This window comes from Neodiprion lecontei, chromosome 2, assembly GCF_021901455.1.
Source record: "Neodiprion lecontei isolate iyNeoLeco1 chromosome 2, iyNeoLeco1.1, whole genome shotgun sequence".
Taxonomy (NCBI): domain Eukaryota; kingdom Metazoa; phylum Arthropoda; class Insecta; order Hymenoptera; family Diprionidae; genus Neodiprion; species Neodiprion lecontei.
The window spans coordinates 31,285,290-31,306,434 of NC_060261.1; the positions used below are offsets into that span (position 1 = coordinate 31,285,290).

General features: G+C 37.5%; 1 protein-coding gene and 1 long non-coding RNA gene across 3 annotated transcripts in view; one reads left to right on the plus strand and one right to left on the minus strand.

The window, feature by feature from the left end:
• The window catches only part of LOC124292892, a 154,569-nt gene extending 152,176 nt beyond the window's left edge, over positions 1–2,393 (plus strand). The window contains exon 5 of the long non-coding RNA XR_006902841.1: positions 2,014–2,393. This is a non-coding gene — a long non-coding RNA (uncharacterized LOC124292892). The remainder of the gene's footprint in view (positions 1–2,013) is intronic.
• LOC107218308 (obscurin) overlaps positions 1–21,145 on the minus strand; it is a 203,311-nt gene that overhangs the window by 176,870 nt on the left and 5,296 nt on the right. The window contains exon 1 of one of the 2 annotated variants that reach the window (XM_046731396.1): positions 13,163–13,340. The exons of the other annotated variant lie outside the window; for it this stretch is intronic. The gene's annotated coding sequence lies outside the window, so the exon portion shown is untranslated. Of the gene's footprint in view, positions 1–13,162; positions 13,341–21,145 lie in introns of those variants that run through there. 2 annotated transcript variants of the gene reach the window in all.

Genomic DNA, 21,145 nt, shown 5'->3' on the forward strand with positions numbered 1-21,145 from the left:
CATGCAGGCTGAACACGTGTTTTTGTCGACTCTATAGACACAACGGCGGCAACTGGGGACACTGTCATATCGCTCCTTGTGTATTCTGGCTCTGTCGGAACGTGATATTTGTATATTGTACATTATACATTGTGCACGTACGGTTTGTTCTGGAATAACTTTACGCTTGCATGATGTACAATGTGTACAATTGCGCTATTGTACTATTTTCTGGATGCATTGATGCAAGGGTATAATTTCGCCGCAATTAATCGTCTGCAAAGCTGTGTATGTTGTTTCGCGTAATGCGACGTTTATCCGATAGTTAATATTAGGTTTAAGTTGAAAATAATACATAGGGACGGTCTTGAGGGGCGGTAAAAATTTTATCACGGAACAGGTAGTTATTACATGCATATGCGAATGAAAAATCAGAGACAAAGGAAAAATTCTACGAGTGTAAAACAAAGCGAAACTAATTGTCTAGACCTTGACTTTTTGGAAACTCGGTCAGGGGGAGAATGGGAAAAACTGTTGGTTGCCATGCACGTACGATTGAACGAGCAAATGAACCAGAGCGAGAATTATGAAGGACCCGAGAGTCGGTGCGAGTGCGATAACGGAAAGGCAGCGAAAACGGAAGATACAAAAAACGTTGGCTAGAAATTGGATGAAGCGACGTCGGTGTATCAGAAATAAGGCGATCTTTTTCGCAGAGGAACCAACGGCGAAACGTAAGCCGAATTATTCACGTCGTAATTACATATGGAAAATAGTGTGACGGAGAATTAACAGAAAATCGGTAATTCGTAAATTTCGCAAAGCAAGAAATACTTACTCCAACCCATTATAATGAGGAGTGGGGTTCGTAGTCTGAATCAAAAGTTGGAAGTAGAGAAAAAAGCATTCAAAAAATGATCAGACATCTCTACTATGTGACAGAAATATGACAACACCAAGCAAATGGTGTCAATAATTTGAGAAAAGGTTTGATAGTTGGAACGTTAAAACTTGTAAGTGAAATCGGGTGTTTTTTTTTCATGTCCGACTCGAATGTTTTTATGCTTATATTTTAATCCCAGATATCCGAAGCTTGATTGATAAAAATATAACGAATATTTAATCCTGTAATAACAGTTTAAGAGTTATCCCCAAAGTGAATAAAATAATGCCTGTTACGAGTACATTACAAGGTCATATTTTCTGAATATTGTTCAAACAATTTATTGGAGTCTGTTTAGCGAACAAAATTGGCCAAAAACATCAGCATCGGATAAAAAACACTAGAATTTCATGATCATGAAAGTTCTGATTATAACCTCGTCTCTCAAATTGTTTATACCTTAACCGACGTTGTTCGAATTTTCTCATTTTCACATTTATTTATATAAATAGTGGAAATGTTGTTTCGTTCGGGTTTACTATCACAAGCGCGAAATAACATCGCTGTAGATTTTTGGAAAGGTTTCCCCCCCTTTTCCAAGCTTTTGCTTCAGATTGTCGTTCCAATTCACCCTAAAGTAAATTTTCCCTTCTCTCGTTTGTTGGCGGTGTCGCAGCTTTCAAAGCTGGGTCGATTGAAATTCGGTGTAATCTTTAACGGAGGCTTTCCCCCTACTTACAAGCGTGCATGCGGCATGTACACGGTTATGTAAATTTACCGTGATTAGCAATTAGTTGTGACAAGCTGGCGCCCTCATCCATATCGCATGATATGCATATACATTTACGAAGGGAGGGTGATTCCTGCAACGACGTCTCCTGACGTACATGTACCTAGGCATAATCTGTATAGAACCTCCATATAAACGAGGCTCAAATCGCTGTGGTTGACACGCGAAGCTGCGGGTATGCTTTTCACTTCCTTATTTCTAAGTTGTTTTTTTTCTTTCATTTAGTTTTTTTTTTTTCTCACGTGCCGCTAAAGAAATTAAAACACGAAACGAAAAGAAGAAAATTGGGCGTGAATAAAGAAAAAGAATCGAATTTCAAGCTTCAATATCACCGTTTTTATTGCTGAACGTTCTGCCGCAGGTCACGTGTCCGATTCAACGAGCTTTATACGCCAGGCTGGCGAAAGCTTGCAGCTGAACTGCGCCTAGTATGCCCTGTCAGTCCGAAGGGATAAAGGATACAAAGGATCGGGAAATACGGTGAAGCGAGAGACAATAATCCAATGCAAGAGTGCACCAGGTGCATGGGAGACGTGCGGAGAAGAAAAACAACCATCAGGGACGATATTTCCGGGTGAATGAAATAAAAAAAACGCGACGACGGTATTGTCCTTGAAGTTCGCGATAAATAATGAAAGCCGTAATTTTGTGGTCGGAGAATCCCCGAGGAAAAGGTGCAGGAAGGTTGAGGAAAATTTTGCAACTTTTTAGAGCCCCTAAATTGAAGCTTAGGCGAAACGTGTCGTGAATTTAATATGAATCATACTTTTCTACTCCAAAATTCGAGTCGATTTTTGGATTCAATTTTTATTTAATTTATATTATTAATTTTTATTCGGAAAAATGTGAATGTCGATGACCAAGGCTGTAAATAAAGCTCTAATATATGTATATATATATAAAAAAAAAAAAAACAGAATAGTGTAAAGAGTGAAAACTGACAGCGAGCCCAATTGCGCAGTGCTTGTTTATCGTTGCTCGCATCCCGATCTGAAAATATTAATTTTTGCCCGGAGAGTGGGGATGTATTTTTACGTAGGTACAGCTATCGCGTATATAAAATTCCGTTTGAATTATGACCTGATGTTTATTGTTTAGCAGTGATTCCGACATCGCGCGGCGGCGATGATTTATCGTAACCGCGTCAATGTTTTGTCCGCCGCGATTCCCCGCTTAATTTGCGGAAACGACGCGACTGTACCCGTCATCCTTTTTCATATACCTATCTACCCTTATATAAATATCTTTATATACACAAACCAACGAATTTACATCGTCGTATGGGACTCCGAAACCACGGTGAAATTCCTGCTCCTATTTTTCAAATTTACGTTATCTAATTTATTTCGTTATAAAAACTGATGATTAACCCCAACTTTTTTCTATTTCATTGAAAGTATTCCGAGCTTTGCATTATTTACTATATAATATGATTTTCTATGTGGCGAACTCAGTTTATTGCTATTAATTGCTAATTACTCAAATGACTTGCCATTTTGAAACCGAATCTCGTACCCGCAGAGTTCCAAACTCTCGAAACTACGGCTTGTTATTTTTTGATGTTGAAATTAATTTTTACCTCTTATGTATATATATATATATATAATACACGCTTGCTGTACCGAGATTGTCGAATAAACTTTTCTCCGCGGACGAAGAAGGGTCCGAATTTCAAGAAAGTCGGTAATTCCGGTAGCGCATCACGCTTCACCCCGTAAGTTTCGCAGGGATAAATATTAATGATTCCGCAACCCCAGCGGATAGGAATAAACTGCAGAAAGCTGTAATTATATACCGCGGTGAAAACAAAATACGCGTGAAAATTCTATCTCAAGTAAAAGAAAACAAAAAAAAAAATAAAAGATCAAAATTGCAAGCATACCCACGATAACTTCTGCGGACTAAATTTACCCCGCAAGCTTCTCATATTATGCGCGCATACGGTATTCAATTTCATTATATTTACCCTGATTATTTTACGAGGCGGCGAATTCTCCGGCGAAAATATCGTTTGACATTTTTATATCCATTTTTGCAATTTTCCTCGACGATGACGACGAGCCTGAGAAGGAAATATCAGCGTAAAAGCTCGCGTACAGCCAGCGTAAAAATCCCAGCAACGTTTTTAGCATGACAAAGCGAAGAATAAGTTGACGTATACCTTAGATGCCTAAAATGTAAATGCGCTAATGCAGTCCTCCCACTTTTGTCTCCCGGAAGTTTTATTTTTCCGCAAAAGTTTACCTGATGTATATATTTACTCGAGTATATATTTATGCAGGCACCAATTTATAACTCAACGTGGAAATTAATCAATTCCACTTCCTGCGGATGTCATTATCATATCACTCACCATACTTTCTTTCGGCGTGATTTTTTTTTCTCACTTTTACAGTCGGAATTTTTAATGATCACAACGGGAAAGTTGTACGAATAATATTATAAACGTCAGGAATTTCGTAGGGATAATTATTTCTCGATCAAAACGGTGTTTCTATAAATATAATAGCGACCAGTTTACGTGCATGCTTTTTTCATGCAAAGAATCGTGCGTTCGGATGTAAATCATAAATAACGATAAATCCCATGGGATATAAAGAAAGACGTATGAATCCTTTCAGGTATGCCATTTTCACCATCATCAAGATCCATAGAAAATTCGTGCTGATTTGTTAAAATTCTTGTGCAAAAGCAACGGAATTGAATCTGTACAATTATTTCCGGAATGTGTTATGAAAATTTAATTACAGTACAGCGTAAAGATAGGCTTGAATATTGCCAGGATTTTGTAGAATCTCGTAAATCTCACACACAAATACTTCAAAGGTTTTACGAGATTTCACAGGATCTCGTTTGAGAATTCACCGGGTTATCATATAGGTAGGTATATACGATTTTCCAGGAGAACACGGATGTTCCTCAAGATTTTGTAGGGTGATTAACCGTCGCGAACTTCAAAAGACCTCGAATCCCGTCGCGCCTCAAATTTAAGAGTGATTAAACCTTTCGTCCTGTCGCTCGTATATTCGGTCTTGGTGAAATTTTGAATGATATTGCTTTCGTAGATCTCAAAGACGCCTCGTCACAACGCCCTCATCGTATTCCCTTGTCTATACAGCTGCACACGACGAACGCTGAGAAAAACTTGTTCGCGAAAAAAGGGCTCGGCAGTATAACTGTGCCGTTCACGAAATCAGGAGCCACGTGATCAGTAATGTCCATTTTTTAACCTCGTAAGCGAATCACTATTGTTATTTCGATCAATTTAAGAGAATGAAAAAGTCAAGGGTGGGAAAAAACTCGGAACTGGTTGCTGGAAAAGAACACGGGACGCCCTTCGAGTTCGGCAAGAGTCGCAAAAGGGCCGGGAAAATTGGCGAAAAAGCGTCAATCACGAGCTTGCAGATCACAAGAATTTCGCATCATCGTTCTTCCAGTGGCGAAGGATCTTATCCTGTAGCGTGCAGACGCGTAATTACGCCGCATACAATCTGAGGGTGGAATTCTGCTTTTTCTTCTTTGTCTGTTCTTTTCGCCTTCCCTTCCCACTGGCTTTGGTTACAAAAAAGATTCTGTAGAAAGGTGAGCGTTCTACGTTACGTGGAAAATCGCGCTCACAATCAGTTGATTTTTCACTTTTTGTTCAAATTTTTTTGAATTTGCGAAGAAGCACACTGTAGCACTTCAATTCATATTCAAGCCAAAGATCACGATCCATAAAACGATATATCAACGGTGAATCTTGTTCTCTTGATTTGAAAGTTCACATTGAATTGTAACTATTTTATGAGAATGAATTAATAATGAAAAAGTCGTCGGATACGCTTCTCAAACATCAACTGGAGACTTAATATCACAAGTGCGGGTTTTCTTTGCAAAGTAAATTGATATTTAGATTGATGTAAGCAATAAAAGAAAATTTTATTCACGATACTTCATAAGTTTAAAAAATGTATAAAAGTAAAAAATCGACGGAGCGCGATCTTCCACATAACGTAGGACGCTCATCTTCTGACAAAACCTTTCTTTTGACCTAAAAAAAAATTTATAGGGGATGCCATGGTGAAAAATGGTAAGTTATTGATTTCTGAAACAGCCTGATGTATTATCTATGTATATCTCAACGTTTCGTGAATTGTTTCCGGGCTTACGATTACGTAATTGAGCGAGCAGTTCTTGGGCTCACAGGGATTGCTGACCTCTGACCATAATCTCTGCAATTTATATACCCACCACGTTCCGCGAATTGCCGCATAAAATGGCTCCGTTGACAAGGTGAAGCAGAATGGAAAAGAAAAGGATAAAGTTGGAAGGGTAAAGAGGAAAGAAGAATAAATGAAAACCAACGCCCCGCGAGTAATTCGCCAATTTGTTCCTTCTGCTTATTTACTTTCATTTTTCTTTGTTTTTTTTTTTCTCTCTCCCGCTCTTCAATATTGATAACAATACAACTTATTGATACATTTACTGATTGTATGAGAATAAACTTGTCTACAGGATCGACGAACCAGTTCAGACTACCTGATAGTCGGTTTTATTACTGAATTTACGGTTCGATTATCGTCAAAGATTCATATTTTTTTTCTCTCTTCAAGCGTGCGACCGTTGAATTTTTCATTTTACGTCTATAGTCCGGTCGATAGTATTTCTGAATATCAAAATCATTGCGATGTTTTCTTTTTCAGGAATAACTCTGTGAACACAAAAACATTAAGGCGAGAGATTTTTCGATTTTTATTACCGTAAAAAACCTTATTTTCACTAACATCACCGCAAACTCTTTTTCCGAAAATTTAATTTTTGCGGAACAATATTATAACTAGGTATCTATAATATTTAGGACTTTGGTGAATCTGTCTTTGCGATAATATTATATTTTCACATGCAGATGCAACGTCGAGTCGATTTAACTCGAAAAGATTAAATGCGACCAATTAAGAGACTGCCGCAGTTAGGGCCGAACGAACAACAAACCAAAAAAAAAGATGTAATAAAAAAAAAAAAAAAAAAAACCGAAATAGTAGAAAAGTGGTTAGGCGTAATAACCGTGGCATGTAAAGCGAAGCAAGCGATAGCAGGTATAGCTGCGGTGGTTGCGGCAGGGATGCCGCAGAAGCAATGCGGCGGAGCCGAAGGAATAAATTCAAAACTCTGTAATGCCCGGAATTCAGGATCCAGTGGAAATAAAAGGAGCATCCCGGTGACAAACTTGCAGTCCGTAGTTTTATCGTGAATTTTTTTCAAATCGCTAAAAGCACGGCCGCATAACCCAACTTTTACATTATCTCTTTGCGCGCACAGCAACCGATGCGAATTGAAGGGAATGCCGTCGCCCTTCTCGTATCTTCTGCGATGTACATTCACCTGCGGGCAATATGCACCGCAAGAATTTCCATCCCGCTATCTCTTCTCTCCTAATTGAAGCGTCTTATCTAAAGTATAATTTGACCACGAAACATTCGTCAAGAAAATTCTGATCCGGTGTTACCCTGGTTAATTAACGGGGATCACCTTTAATTAACGATCATATCCTAAGCGTTAAAACTAATATTTTATCTTCAATTTATGAAAAATCAACAAGGAAAAAATCCGTTGGATAATTTGTAAATAACATTTTCAATTTCGTTTATTAAAACGAATTTGTTAAATCTTCTCAATCAAAATCACATTCGTTCGTCATCATTCATTCAGCAATAAAATTGAAATAAATGTGTAAACATTAACGATTATAAGTGTTTGAACTTGACTTTTATAAAAATGTACGTCGATTATTTGTGGTCCTCTTTGTCGTTGCGTCTGTTTTACAATTTATAATTAGCAACAGGTTCCGTAGTTTAAACTTTTTTCTTCATATCACATAATTAATTCGTGAAAAAAACGAGAAATTCACAAGACTTCGACAAGTGTTAAATGACAGGTCTATCGATTTGCCAAGGTTGCTTGGCAAGTGACCAGTAATTCTCTTACCTCTTTACTTCTCATTCGCGCCTAGAGGATAAGCATAATAAATTTGAATTTTTTTACCTGTAGCCTATTGTATGTTACAGAATCCTATTCGACCCAATTTCGTAATTCGTCCAGTGGCTGAATTAAGAAATGTAAAGGAGAAAAGACAAAAAATTAAAATTGTAAACGTGAAATTGAAGAATTGAATTATGTGGAAAATGAATTTTTCCAAGTGGAACAGGGTTCTTTTTTTGTTTTTTTTTTGTTTCTATTTGTGCTTTACTTTTCGCTTTTCTGGGTAGAGAAATTAAAGCAGGCTGGAAAGAAATCGAGACATAAATGCGAGAAGTTGTGAAATATATGCAGAAGAATATACGCGGCACTCTAAATCGGCGAGAATAGGTGCTTGGAAACTGTGGAATTGGATATCGGGGTGGTTTATGGGATGGACGTTGAAAGAAAGGGGAAATTGTGGGGTTTGTTTATTCGGGATGGTTGTTCGCGGACAAATAGTCAGCAGTTTGTTCTTCACATCGGTTGTGTGCTCTTGCTGCAGAAGTGGGCATCCAGTGCCAAAGTTTCTACGTATAGCCGAAGCGAAACTACGCGGCGTCTGCAACGCCAGACGACATGAGACTGCGGATCAAAGCCGGTTGCTCTACGTATAACCAACCCGGTATTTGTGTTCTTCAAAGCCCTTGCTCTCTCACTCTCTACCTGCACAGTCTGGTAATGACTTACTCCCGATTCCGCGTTTCCACACCAACATCAAACTCCTTCGACGAATTATAACCGAATAACTTCCCGAATTTTTTCGACATTTATGTGAACCAAGCAGAGAAATGATGTTCTTGCCTCGTAACGAAGTTTCGTCGTTTTTTTTTTTTTTTTTCTTTCTTTTTATCATAATTTGTAGTTTGGTAAGTTTAGGGAGGAACGATTTGAGATTTTTTTTTCTCTTTTTACACCTGAAACCGTGTGGAAGGAAATTGTCACAGCAGGTTGAAAACGGTATCATGTGACGTCACTAATGTTAGAATATGTCATCTATGTACGAGTATCAGGTACTGTGAAATTCAATTGTACGTAACTTTTCCAATTATTGTGCGTAACGTATATAAAAAAAAAAAAAAAAAAAAAATACGAGCCAATTACGTTGAAATACTTTTAACTTTTTGCGCGTGTGAAATGCCGGAATTCTTTTTCATTAAACTTTCTCATTACGAGAGTAACTTTGTCTTTCTTTTTTTATCTTCTTTCTCAATTTTCTGACCCTAATATTTCGTCGATAAAGGTGAGATAGAAAATACGATCACTCGAGTGGATTAATTGTTGTACAGTAAGCAAAAGTAAATTACTTTTGTAAGGAATGTTCAGAGATATTTTGCGACTAATTCCAAGTCCCAGGGCTTGTTCTACCTCGTTTCGAGCGTGAGAGTTTAAATAGCGCGCCTACTACGTAAAACAAAATAGGAAAACTAGTCAAGTACAAGTTGCGTGCGTGGGTGAATTGTTCACCGGTTCTCACTCTGAGAGAAGACACCGAAGAATCAACATCCGATCAATACTTCGTAGTCCAAATTTTCAATCTAGTTGCACATCTCAATATATCCGATTTTGGAATCTAAACTTTTTTTTTTTATTAAATAAAGTCTGGCCTAATTTTTTTTTTCTTTCCAACCTTCAGTGAAAATAAAACAATTTTAGCAAGCTTATATCAGTTAAAAGTGAAAGGCCACCCACGAAAATGAAATCGGTGTAACGAAAACGTGGCACAACGGCTTGGCAAAATCCGTCGTTAAAATATCTGCCTGTAAAAGCTCAGTACGAACAAAAAACTGTCATTGTTTAAAGAAAAGATTTGTTACGAGAAAAGTGTCGAATTAAATTTGAAAATGAACATTTATATACAGAAAAAGCGTATTTTAATCTTGTGAATGAATAAAAAGACGAATGAATGATGATAAACCATTAATATTCGCAGTTTTATTTATAACAAGTTTATGGACCTCTGATTTATTCATTTATTAAACACAAATAACATCTATACGATTCACCTAAAATGAAAGAATTTCACTCAAAATCTTCTCGATTAATTTTTCACGGCACTCGCGGATTCTCGAGATAATTTTCAAGATTTCGAAAGTATAATCGTTGTGAAATCATCCAAGATTCCTTCAACAATTATCACCGTGTAACTTTTGTCCGTATGTTTTCACCGTCATTTTTAAAACGTGATACAGAGTTTTCATTGCGACAAGTGAAACTAAAACGGGAACAAAAAGTAACAATTCATTCAAACGATACGAATGAAAAATAAAGGCGTGGCTGGCCAGCGTGCCAAAGTTTTTTGCACGACGATGGAAGCCGCAAGATTTTGTTGTACATTTGTTCAAAAGATACAACAGCCTAGCAATAAATGTTTTTGTTGTTAATCACGCATGCTTGGAGTAACGGAACGATTAAATTAACCAATTTTGAAACAAATTTGTAACTGCGTTTATGAAAACGTAACTGCAAGTTGGAAATTTTACAAACGAATCTTAAAATCACCAAATCGTAATCGCTTGTCGGACCTTTTCGAATAATATTGAAATTTTGTACAAAAAGTCTGACCTGCTGGTGAAATTTTGTTGGCAGATTTTTTTTTTTTAATCAATTACTGTTACGAAGGCCGATCCAAATGTTCGCACGACAATTTTTCATACGAATTTTCATCATTTTCTCAGAAGCTTGCACGTAAAAATTTTCCGCCGCTATTTTCCTCCATAACTCAGGTGCAAAAATAACAACAAAGAAGATGCGGGAATACAGATGAAACTCGGTATAACTACAAAACTGAAACGTCTTTACCGGCGAAAAGTTAGTGGAAGGATGTTGTCGTGTTGAAACTTTGAAATCTTGACGTGAACCTTAACTGTTACATACATACATGTATACGCGAAGATATAATAATACAACTCTTAACTTTCAACCGCTACTGTTGCACTACGTGCGCTGATTACTGAAAGTTGAAGTATTAGCGAGACGAAAAGACGGACCAAAGAGAAGAAAATTTTGTATGCAATGAATTTCATCTGAAATTGACAAATTAATATTGACGAATTTCAGAAGAATTGCCTACACATTTGTCACATGGCATCATTTCATTTCAACACCAAAAACGTATGGTTTCTCCAGTTTTAATGAAAGTCAACCCGTTTCATTCATGAATATTTATTACTTCTCTACAAATGATTTGATATGATTTATTCCTCTTAGTTATATTTACAGTCGACTCCCTACAGTGAATTAAAAAAATCTTACATGCAAAGTCATTAAAAGTTTTAATTGACAAACTTTTACTTTTATAATTAGTAAGTGTATTTTCATGTTGCGAGAATCTATTTCAAGTGTATCATAGAGAAATTTTTAACAAAACAAGACGATAATTGTTTCATTACACATTATACAAACAATGTACGATATTGGTTTGTAAGTAAAAACCGGGAATGTTAATCCATGTGTATAAAGTTATATCAATCACCAATCTATCTTGGCGTGAAGTTACAGTTTATTGTTTTTTCTTACGATGAACAGAAATTGTTTTAATAATGTTAAAATCGGTTAGCTTCGATTTTACGATTTGAAGGAACTTATTTCGCTACCTCAATCGTTGTGTCAATCTCCGTACCAATTAATCGTTCTCCCAATAAATATCGCGTGTACAACGACGGTTGGTTTTCAGATTCTTTCCACTTCCTGGCTTTTTTCAAAGACAACATCGTTGACAAGCGGGATTCACCGTAGAACACGAAAGTTGGAGCACAAACGCGAGGCGGAGTCCTTATTTCCGCTGCAGAGACGACATCGTTGCAGTGCATCAGTCCATTAAACATTTGCTGCGGCATACTATAAACCATGATATAATCTCGCAATGCGGTGAACACTGCCAGGCTTGGGGAGCGGTGTGCAGGATGTCTGTGAGCCTGTTGGCGGACCCGTGTTCGTTCATAATCACACTCGCGGGTCCTGCGATACCGAGGGAAGTGGGTACAGCGTAGATTCGGGGGATTACCCGCAGTCTCCGATCAAAAGTACCAAGTCAGCCTAATGCCGCGGACCGTGTAGCTGCCTACCAAAATTCTACAGAGTTCATCCCTGATCTGTGGCTGCGGAATCGAGTGCATTGTACATTGCAGGGTGTGTACGCCCGAGTGCCCTTCGATTAGAGGTTGACTGTAGCGACGGTCACTGAGCTAAAAGTAATCGATTCATCGATTAAACTTGTCGAACACGACTCGATTGAATTGGTAAAAATTGATCGATTATTTCGTATTTTTTTGAAACGGTGCAGTTTGCGGAAACGGAAAAAAGTTTTTTGGTGTTTTTTACAGTTTCGATGAAAATATTCACTTACCTTTCGTTCGATACATCAAGTAGCTGCTTGGTAAGTCGGGCAATGATAATAATCGATAGTTTAATTACATTAATTGATATCGTATTGTGTCGTTCGTGGAAGTAAAAAAACCAAAACCGATTGTGAGGAAAAATTATCGATCATACTCGATTAACCCGGAGAAAATAATCGATTCGATCGAAATTCAATTATTTTTTATCATTCTTAAGGTTGAGGCCTGATTAGGGAGTCATTTCTTTACCGTGGTTATGAATTTACGATGAGCATGGCGTCGGTAGTTGGAGGAATTTCGAAGTTTAACGAACTGGCCGAACTGTTGCTTCAAACTAACGTTAGAAAAAAAAAAGAAAAAAAAAGGTAGCGATATAATTTATCGATAATTTGAGTTCAGTCGTAGACGAACGAAGGACTGGTATATATTTATGAGTCTACTTAGATAAACGAAAAAAATTTTATAAGAGTTACTCGTAGCAAGGGTTGCCGGTAAATACGTATTCCGCACAGGAAAGCGGAACTTCTTCGAACATCTACGATGGAAATCAGGATGCAACGAAAGTTACACGCTCAAAGAGACTTGCTTCAGTTTGTTTTGTCACAGATAATTGGTCATGCTTCTGTGAGAATTGACAAGTCGCCGTTTTTCCGGCGAGTAAATCGCTATCGCTATAAATGGGAAAAGATTTGCTTCATATTGATCGTAAATAAGAACGTTTCAGTTTCCTGATTTTATACGGTCGTTCGAACTCACTCGAAATCATGCGCAGTTCTATGTACCTAAACGTGTGAAATGATTTCGAGTCATTTAAAAAATTGCTTCAATTTTGTACGCACAGCTTCATTACTTCAAAAGTTATTCGAATCTATTTGAATTAATTTAACCGTCCACGTGGCATTGAGTACCTAATTAGAATTCGATCGAAGTATCATCAGAGTTTTTAATGTGCCAAAAATTCAATGCACTCGTCCATTAACGTGTACAATAGAAAGAGAAAAACGACGGATAACATCCTATTTCAAGTTTAGAAATTTAAGAGTGGAAAGTGAAGTGAAAACCGGCAGTTGCACGACATCGAAGACGTAAAGGAGAAATGAAAAACAATGTGAAGTCAATAATGGCTGAGAGTTTCATGGAATCAGAATTGCCTCGGGGTGAGTGGATACGTACCTATTTACCAGCTATCACATGTTTTCTCTCTTTTGCAGAACACCGGGTAACACGAACTGCAATGACGGCTGGACGTTCAACAGCTCCTGTTCCACACACGGGCCAAGGAGCTTTTACCCTCACTGTATGCACGCGGGAGCAACAAGCCGAGCATCCGTGAAGGACAAACGGGAAATGAAAAGTGCCTGAGGACGACGTAAATCCGCTTGAAATGTGAAAAACAAAAGGGGACACATTGAGTTGGAACATTTTCAAGTCCTACCGACAACTCCCATAAACATGGTCGTTGACACGATGTGTAGTCGTTTGATATTGCGGGATGAGAAAATTTTCCTTTCACGTCGGATTTACTCGGTGGAAAGAAAGATCTTCAACTCTTTATAGAGTCATTATCGGTTTTGCCTTCTCTGCTGGTGATCGGGTAGTCGAATAATTATTATCTCAATACCTGGCACATCGAGTGGGATTCAGGAAGAGGAACTTTGCAGTTCATTCTCTGTCGGAATGAGAATTAATTTCCAAAGGTAGATTCGTTCTTCGTATTTTTTTTTCTTCTTTTTTTTTTTTTTTCTCACGCTGTACCTACAATTATGAGAAGTACTGTTGCCAGAGTAGCTTTTATACGGTAATTTGCGACGAAACTTGTCCTGGTTTATGGCGAACTTTTCTTCCAGCTTACATTCGGTCGCGGAGTTTCCGTGTAAAGGAGAAATTGCACGTATATGCATATACATACACCTACGTATAAATTGTTGGAAAATTTATGTATAAGTAAGAAATTTCTAGATTCAAGAGAAAAGTAGAAATCTTTTTAACTATCTTGGAAAGCGGTCTGCCGTGATATATATTACGGTTGTACGCTGTAGGTATACCTTGTACGCCGCTTAATTTTCTAAAGCCGTGCAGTTACGTAAATGTTGACTAATTTCAATGAGCGTATCTCTTAATTTACAACCACCTTCTCAACCTTTATACGTACAATACTATCCCAGACAAATTTCCTAACGTACTGTTTCCGTTTTTCTTCTACTTTCTTGTTGTTTTTATTTTATTCTATTTTTTGTTTTTCTTTTGCTCTGGAATTGCCTTACTTTTAAGCTTTTATTTATAATGTATACTCGTACTTTTACAAGAACAAATTTTATAAATTAAGATACGTCAAAATTTCTAATACTTATGTTTAATGCATAATTCCTAATCCGTGCACGTTTAAATCGTAATTTTTGAGATTGAAACAATCAAGCTTCCTATTTCCTCTTATTTTTTCTCTGCTAATTTATGTTTTGCGATTTCTTTTAAAACTTCGTTTTTGAATATTCATACCAATAATCCTTGTCAGTTATTCAATGGTTCGAATCAACGTGAACATTGAATACGTGTATTTCAGACAAACTCATTTTTGTTTTGACCGGTGAACACATTTTTAGATTTTCCTTTTTTTTCTTGTTTTTACCTGTCTTTGCTGAGCTGCAAGAGGTTGATGCAAACGGAACTTGTAGCGACTCTATAACTTGCCTCGAGTGAGTCTTAAGTATCCGTGTAGTTTTGCCACGCGAGGTACGTGAGGTGGTGTTGCACTTGTCGGTTAGGTTGAAGTTGGCCGGGAACCAAATAGAAAGTAAAAAAAAAAAAAAAACACGCCGCGGTTAGATGTTAGATATGTGTGTGTGTGTGTACCATAGATAATTCGCAGTACCTTCTACGGTACATCGTCGAGAGGCAAAGCTGGATGGTTGGTAAGTAGAAAATTGTAATTAAAACTTGACGCTTAATTGCGCCGTCAAATTGAGGGAAAGAAGAAGAACGCAGAGTAAAAAGGAATAACGATTGGCGGTTAAAAAATTACAAGATATTTCACGTTCAGAGTTTGAGTCACAGGAAAATAAATAAATAAAAAAAAATCGCGATCAAACCAAATTGAAGAAAAACAAGCTGACTTGCATGTTTTATTCATATATTTTATATTCTATTACAGCCACAGCTGCATACAATTTTGCAATTTGCAGCGAATGGTGGGTAAAACAATTATACTGGAACCTCGCGGCGGCAGCAGCAGAATCAGCTCAGCACCGAGTAACAAATAGTCGTCGGCAATTTTATTAGTACTATTTTCCGCTTCCCGATTAGTGTTGATTTAAACTCAATTTACAAACCCGATTCTTCGTTAGGTACGGATTAACCGAATACATATATACGTACATATAGTACGTACATAACGTTCATGCCGACCGTGTGCCGAGAAAAATTGCTAGTTGTCTAAAAAATGAAAATTATGTTTCCAGCTGTAACCACAAAATCAAGTACACTAATGCTCAAAAGTATTTTGACAAAGACGGCAATTGAGTTAGTTGCAAAGAAATATAAAATACAAAAATGAACAATCATTTTTATTCAAAATAAGTGAATTTCGTTAGCTACAAAACAAGGTTAAAGCAAAGAAAAATAAATGATAAATGATAAATCAAAATGACGAAGAATTTCATATTGTCAAAATACTTTTAAACGCTACTGTATATATTACTAATCTATCCGATTATCGTTACTTGCAGTAAATTTTTTCCAAAACTATTGCTACAAATTGATATTGAGGTATTGATCAACTGAAAAAATGCAGTAAACTAAAGAAATGGATATGCAATCCATAAGTAATGCAGTAATATCTAGGAAATGTATCATTTACAATTATAGCTACTTACAGCCATTGTACTAAAAAATTTTAGTCAGTCTGACAAAGTAAATTTTGCTCAATTTGGCTTTCAGTGCCTGCGTCTGCGAAGCTCCTCGTACGACTGCGCATACTTATATCTATACGTTGCGTCAGTGTTAGTTTCCGGTTCGGGAATTTCACGTTCTAGGCTTAAAACGTCCTTGTTATACCATCCGCATCTACTCGTGGCAACGAGGCGTTACGCCAACTACGGTAATTTAGCCGGGCACATTTTTTCCCTTTTTCTCCTACCACTTTCTCATCTTCTTCTCTCCTTATTTTCCCGTTTTCCGTTTTTTACCTCTTTCTGTTTTTTTCCCCTCTCATATATTTTTCCTCGTTTTTCTTACCCGAGAACTTTCCTCGTATTATTCATCCTCATAAATGACGCTCACGCTTCCCGGAAACTATTGATATATGGATATGATTGAATTTTGTCATGTAATTTTTTTACCATTTTCTTACTAACAAATAAAATATTCAGTTCAAACAATGATCGTTTAAGAATTTCTAAGATTTCTTCTACTTTGTTCACGGAACCTGTTTTGTTGCTTGTAAAACTCGTATTTTCGGTTTTAAAAATTCGTAATTAATCAGATTTCGTTTTGTTTCATATAATATATAGACAATTCTGATTATCATTCGACAATCATGCCAGGTTTTTATACTCATAATTTTATTCTGTCCCGCGACGAAAATCCACTTGAAAAATAATAAAATCGTGTAATAATCTTGGTGAATTGTTATCTTCCAATATCAAACCTCCGTCAAGTACGATAAATCGTATTTTACAATTCTTTCCTCTGCTGAGTGATGCAATCTGTTCAAACTTTGGAAAATAATATTGTTCTGTGATGGTAAGAAAAATTAACTCCAAATACACCAAACGATGGAAATTCGCTAGAGGAATAAATTACTCCCTGATCATGTAAGTTATGCGAGGATTGGGGTTAAAACGAAGACGAGAGGTGTGAGCTGTAATTTCACGGTGTGCCAAACAAGATTCGAAACTCTCTTGCGCGTTTCATTTTGACGTTCGAATTTTCTTACAGCATCTTGCATCGCGATAAGTTCGCGTTCGGTGAATACGATTATCCATAACGGCACGATTCAACCTTATATAGCGAGGTATATAGCTATACATATGTATATGTACATATCCAAACCACGGTACGTATATGCAACACGTGCCACGCGACCGTGACGAATAGCTGAGAGTCCCCGCGTCCTCAAGGAGGAATTGCCCCCATCCCAGTTCGCTTCCTCTCTAAAAACTGAAGAGTCTTCGAGATTCTGAATGATGAGATTTTTATTCAATTAGTGGGCAACTCAGCCGGTAGATTTTTTGTCGCGGAAAGAGAAGAACGAGAAGGTTCGCCAAAGTGGAGGAGCGGAAAAAGGAGATTGAATATTGGTAGGAAAAATACGGACCCTTAATCGTAATGAGGAGCTTGAGTTAGCGAGAGTGGCATGAATCAGTACGTGCAATGGCGTTCGATTTTTTCCACTTATTTCGACACCGTGTAAGAGCCGCCGGATGTGTATACGTGAAACACGACACTTAGAGATAACGACGATATTCGAGTTACCTACCCATAACAATTTTCATGGCAACCAGCTGCAGGATAGCTTTAACGGCTCTTTAGTTGCCGTCTCTTCCGCATCAAAAATTCAGCGTATGCTTGCGTCATGCTGGAATTTTACTTTGGATGTTCTTTTGAAAGACCTGGTCCAAAGCGCTCGACCAACTTCTGAACACTTTACCGCTTTTTGATCGAAATGTTACATCATACGTCGAGCTTTCTCGCAATTTAACGAAACTCAAAAGTTCTTTAAATCGGTGTGAGACTCGACTGTTTCTTTTTTTTTTTTTTTTTTTTCAATTTTCTTTTCGCATACCAACTCATTCAAAGAATGTATCTCGAAATTCTGTAGTCTGAATTTTCCCCAAAACTGTTCGAAGTTTAAAATCTCCCTATCTAAACGAAATTACAAGGCCTCGTAGAGTTCATTATACCCTCACTGTGGAAAGGTGACGGAATCAGAACTTTACGTAATAGATGTTCTAGGGATGTTGGCACGGAGTACGCAACCAGATGCTGACGGAGCATTGATTAGGATGAAGTTCTGCGACAAAGTGGGTAACAACGACCCGAATTTCTAATTAAGCTTTGAATGTAAATCAGATCGCAGAGATTTTCAAGCCCCTCTGTCGAGGAAAGAAGAAACGGGGGTTTGGCGGGGATTTGGGGGGGGGAGGGGGAGGGGGTAGGATTTTCTTGACGGGATAGAAGAGAGGGTGTCGCGTAAAAGCTAGGTCCTTAGGATAAACCTGATGAATTTACTGCCTCGCAGAACTTTAAGCGCACACACGACATAATATGCATACATATTGCAGTATGTGTACCAGGCACAACTATATGTATATTTACCCGGTGGAATTGCTGTATAACTCGTAGAGGGCATTCCAATTAATTGATCGTTGTTTCTCTATTCTCAAAAGTCAAGCACGCGTCCGCTTATTTCATTGTATCGAGAGAAATCTGAAGAGTTTGGTGTTGTAAATAATAATTATAAGGTTTTTATTATCATTTCATTTGGTAGAATTACTGTAGAATTACTATTCCATATTTCAATATGGTGGAACTTTTACGAAACAAGATCTTTGGAAGGAATCGATCGAACAAATTTTATTTCTATCGTAAATTAAGAAGCTCAATATTTTATACCGTGAATTTATCCATACTGAGAAATCATTGTGTAATTGATCATGGTTAATACTTATTATTATGAGGATCGAAAATTTGGCGTTGCAATGTTGTAGGGTGAAATGTTGTTTCCAAAATCTAGAACCAAATACGTGCAGGCTTCGGAATATTGAACAGAAAAATGTCGTTAAATTTGGCACGGAATTGCCCATAGGCGTGTATAAGCGGTAGAATCGTAGAGGCACTCGTTACACAAGCAAGCTGCATGGAACATACGTTCTAATTCCCGTTTGGATATATCGCCGCGCACATTCCTGTGAAAATAGTTGCAATGAAACAAAACAGATCAAGACTGCCGCAGTGACTATATCTATGTATATACGATGTACGGCGATAATACACAGGACAGAATACGTATACATATATATGAGTAACCGCATTTCCGTCTCTGTCCGGCAATTAAAGTCCCCTCGTCCTATTATTCGATCCTTGCTGCAGGTCCTGGAGCGAGAAAGAAGCCCCCCTCTTCCGGCTGTATAGAAAATAAAACGAAAGGAAAATATAAAATGTAGTAAAACGAGGAAGGGTAAAAAGTCGCGCCCCGCCTCCCGGTCTCCTCCTACTTTTTTATCGCTAACTTTTTAGAACCCTTTTTCACTCTCTAACCATCGGTTAGACGATCGTGGAAAAATGAAATGCGATCATTGCATTCCTCTCGTCTGACCTAACGAGGACAGCTACTACTGACACTACTGGCGTTTCTTCTTGTTTCGATAACCGTTTCTCAATACCGAGCCGTGTTTGCCAGTCTCTTCTTTCCGACAAGATTCGACGACCGGTTATCAGATTTCGATCCGCTGAAGCTATTTTAACTTTGAATTCGAAACTAACGATTCCGGAAATTGTAGGCACAGAACTTATTTTCACGCGCGGTAATGTGGGCGATCATTCCTTTTTTTTTCGTTTCTTTCGCGTACGTTTTTACTTTGCGGAAACATCGTACCTACTCCAAAGGAGACTTTGATTGAAACATGATCGCTTTCGCGTAACGTAAAATTGAAAAATTGTTGATTGAAACCCGTGTTGTTCTTCGGCGTACCTTTTTATCTTTACGGATAGTTATAATTTTTATATTTTCGAATTGGCCACGACAGATTTTTTACGTGGACTCGAAAGTTACAAATAATTAAACTGAAAATACACATTTTATGGGCAAAATTATCGTATCTGTGATTGTAAATGGCTAACTTCCGCTGTTATAAAAATGCACGATAGCGTTATTAGAAATCTGATTCGTAGAATTTGTCGATGATTCATTGGCGGCGAAAAAATTAATTGTGACTTAATTGCAATAACTTTAAGTTTTACGACGGCTTTGGGACAGAGAAACATACTCTGAATTTCATTAAAAAATAGAACCTATCTGATATTTTACCGCGTAATGAAAATGCGCGCCTTTCTCGCCCGTTATGTTTCATTTTTTTTTTTTTTTTTTTTTTACACATTCGTAGTTTCTTGAAAAACTTTGTGATTCATTAATACGGGTTTACTTTTCTTTCGATGAATACTTGTGCGATCCCTCTTGTAGATTTTATTTACATGAAACAAGCCTTGAGCAGAATCCTTTGTCTTATTTTATTACTTAGCCTGGTCTATTATTATTGCAATTGCGTTGAAGCTATGAATATTTGTACAATAGATACATATATCTGAACAGAAGATATTGGAGTCTTCAGTCGTACCGAGACCGGTTTTTACGAATGTTATAAAAATTATGTCGACCCTCGTAAAAGTTCACTGTTCATCGTCAATTTTCGATACGAATATAAAAATATCGATTCCTTACGCGCCGCACGTTGTTCTAAATTCTTTATTTTCCTCCAATAGTTACGGCTTCGCTGAAAAATAAACTCGACTGAAATTTGCACCCGATGGGAATATAAGATTAAATCATAAATTTCAGTGCAGCTAGTTCTCTAATATTAAAGATCGTCGAATACACTTGTAAAGTATGTCAGAGTAACGAAGTTGCTGATAATTTATTAAGTTTGTTGAAACAAAGAGTAAACTCGAGCGGATGAAATTCTTTTATTTCTTTTTTTTTTTTTCTTTTACTTTCACGATCATGTTCGCATATTAGATTTTATTCAAGTTCTCCAACGAGTCTATATACACAAGGAGGGGAGGAAAATGACGAGAGTAGAACCCGCGGTGAAAAAGTCAATAATTTTACGATCGACGTGCGCGTATTGCGAATGTATAATATCGTGGAACTGCGAAGTATCTGTTATGCAAAAGAAACGCGAGATCCGCAATTCCAGGCCGGACTTACACCGGGGAAATCCGCCATTGGAATGAATAGCCGCAGAGCGGATTCCGGCCTGCTTTATGAAGTCGAGTATCGCCGTTTTCAAATCCCGAATTTTTACGAGATCAATAATAATTTATTCACTGTCATGATTCTCTCGCAGTTCAGAAGGAATGAAAACAAACCCTTCACACAGTTACGGTCGACTTTCCTTCCGCGTATCCCGTATCCACTTATCCGCCGGAGATTTATAATTGCGA